Raw genomic sequence first — 3,138 nt, 5'->3', positions numbered from 1 at the left:
AAAAAAAAAAAAAGAACCCGTTTCCCCGGGGAGTAACAACAAATATGTGGGCCCAGGATTTAAAAAAAGGGATTTTCCCCCCCCCGAAGTTTTGTTGGAACCATTTTAGGGGGACACCGCGCGCAGTTTGGGAGCCATTCTCGCCGGGAAAATGGACCGCGGCAATTATACCGGCCGCACGGAAAATTTTATCCCGCCCAGGGGTAAAAAATGGTAGCGATGAAGCCCCCCCCTTTGGGGTTTTTTTTGACACCCCCACCACCTTTGACCTTGACGCAAGGCCCACCCCCCCCCTTCCCCCCCCCCACACACACTGCCGCCATCCTCGCCCTCGCCCTCGCCCGCAAGGCCCCCTTATTCTCTGGCCCTCGTCGCCTGCAACACTCGCCCGACATGAACTTTAGCCCGCTCCCTCGTGACGCCGCCCTCCGCAGGCTCAACGTCCGAGCTTTGTCCCCCGTCACTCTCCTCTCATTTCAGACCCCACACATGCGCATAGCTGTTCGCGCTTCCGACCAATGCAGGCGCGTTGCCTCACCCCTCTCACGGGCGGCCCCCATTCTCTCTGCTCTGCAGGACGCGCGCCGAGAGGCGCTACATGGTCGACTTCAATGAGAGCGAGGGCGAGTCGGCTTTCTTGGTTGTGAGATCAACAAAGGGCGTCTGGTTCGACAACCCCCACGTGTTCCATCGGAGCCTCGCAAAGGTGCCAATCAGCTTTTGTTTCGCGGAGGGGGCCCAGGTTCAGACCGAGCTCGGGCCAACGGCTTCCGTCAAGGTCGGTGGCTACTTCGCTTCCAGTGCGGAGTATGAGGAGTGGTATCAGCGCCGCCGCGCGAGCCTGACGCTGCCGCCTTCGCTCAGAGCTGAGGTGCGCGCACTTTTACGCCAGGGTCGGCAGTCCCTGCGGTGTCCCCGTCTCAAAACAGTTACGTTTCTCCCTCACGCAGGCGTGCGGCGTCAACAACGACGTCGTTGTGAAGGAGGAGGCCGCCACTCAGGAGGCCGCCTCCGAGGAGCCCGTCGTCGCCGAGGAGTCCGCCACCGAGGAGGCGACCATCAAGCCCGCCGCCGCCGAGGTGTCCGCCTCCCAGGAGGCGCCCGTCGCCGAGGCGCCCGTCGCCGAGGAGGCCGTCGCCGAGGAGGCTGCCAAGGAGGTCGAGAAGCCGGCCAAGACCGTTTCCAACACGCCCGACCCAACGGTGAGCGCGCCGCAGCATTCTCTCCTGGCACTCCTCGCTCTCCCACCGGTAATAATCTCCCTTCCCGCGTGCCCCTATCGCGCTTGCAGGACACCACCTGCTACCCGGGCCTGCCCACGCCGATGGCGGCGGGGAAGAGCGGGCCCGCGTCGGCCCGCAGCGGCTCCGGACCGGGCTACGGGGACGGCGTCGAGGCTGCGGTCCGCCGGCTGGGCGAGAGCGTCAGCTACCAGGCTACGCCCGCCGACGGCAACAAGTCGCCGTCACCGGGAGTCCCCACCTCCGGCGGCATTACGCCCGTGGCGCCCAAGCCCCTTGGCGCGGTCGCGGGCGCGGGGCAGGCTGAGGCCGAGGCCGCCAAGGAGCGCGAGCACTGGGAGGGGCGGCTCAAGAAGGCGAAGGCCGCGCTCGATCTCATTGCCGAGCAACGGGAGAAGTGGGCGGACTTGCAGTCGCGGCGCTCGAGGAAGTGCCGGCGCAAGGCAAGGCGCTGCCCGCGCAAGCCGAAGACTGGCAAGAGCCGCGGCCGCGGCCGCGGCCGCCGCCCGAACTGGCGCCGCGAGCCGCAGACCACGTCCGGCAAGGCGCCATTCGCCGCTGGCACGTGCGGCGCCGGCGCTGGCACGTGCGGCGCCGGCGCTGGCACGTGCGGCGCCGGCGGTCGCGCCGGCCTCAAGGCGGCGGCCGACTGCGTGCGGGGCGGCTACACGAAGGCCGCGGGCGCCTTCCGGTGGCTGCTCCTCGTCTGCATCCCCGCCTTCGGCCACTGCGCGCCCGCCGTGCCTAGCCCGACGGCGGTGGCCTCGGCCTTCTCGTCTGCCGTCGCCTTGGCAGCCTCCGTCGCTTCGGAGACGTCCTCTATCTTCTCATCCGGCGTCGCCTCGGCGGCGTCCTCGGCCTTCTCGCCCGCCGTCGCCTCGAAGGCGTCCTCGCTCGTGAGCTGCTCGCCGCTTCTCATGCCCGCCCTCGTGCTCATCCTCCTCGCCATCGCCTGCGGCGCCTCCTGGCCGACCGCAGCGAGCGGAAAGGGGGCTCGCGGCGCGGCGTGGGCCACCTGCCTCGCCGCCGCCACGGCGTGCCTCACCGGCGCGGCGGCGACGCCTGCCGGCTTCTTCGCGAGCGCCTTCTCGTGGCTCGCGGCGGGTCCGCCGCAGGTCGCCGCCACGGGCGCCGCCCTGGCCGTCATCGGCACGGTGATGTGGCGCCGCAACTCAAAGGTTTGCTCGGTTGGTCCAGCTTGCTCGGCGTCCTTCTCTGCTTGGCCACCGCCGCTGGCGGTTTGGTCCCCGTCGCTGGCGGCTCCGACCACAACCTCCTCTATGGCGGAGGCGCTGCGCGCCTCTGGCATCTGCCGCGGTGGCGGGACTTTGGGGCAGTCATGCCCGACCACCGAGATCGCGCAGGGCGAGGCGCTGTTCCAGACCGGCGCGCGCGGCTTCGTGCGCGCCATCGTCGACGCCGCCGCCACTCCTGGCCAGCCCTCCCTCCGCGAGTGGTGGTGCTGCGCCTCTGCGGCGGTGCTGCTCCTCCAAGCGTGCGGCGCCTGCTGGCTGCTGCTGGGGCAGCGGGCGCCGCGCTCCGGTGCAGCCTCGGGGCAGCGGCCCAGCAAGGCGGTCCGTCCCCGGCTGAGCATGAGTCGCGACTTGGTGGGCTTCCTGCTGCTCCTCTCCGCCCTCCCCGTGGCTCGGGCTGGCTCGGGCGAGGCTGGCTCGGGCGAGGCTGGGTCTGGCGAGGCTGGGTCTGGCGAGGCTGGCTCTGGTGAGAAGGGCTCCGGACTTTGGGGGGTGCCGCCGTCGCTGCCGCCTCTGTCTCCGCTGGTGCTCTGCGAGGACGACCCGGGCGGCTTCCTCACCGCCTTCGGCGGCTGCGCGAACCTCGTCTCATCAATGGACTGCGACACGGACCTGAACACTGTCAACGCCGCCGCTCCGAAGGG

This window comes from Emiliania huxleyi (genome assembly GCF_000372725.1).
Source record: "Emiliania huxleyi CCMP1516 unplaced genomic scaffold EMIHUscaffold_230, whole genome shotgun sequence".
Lineage (NCBI taxonomy): Eukaryota > Haptophyta > Isochrysidales > Noelaerhabdaceae > Emiliania > Emiliania huxleyi.
The sequence above is the reverse complement of the archived record's forward strand: the minus strand, read 5'-3'. Positions refer to the sequence as shown.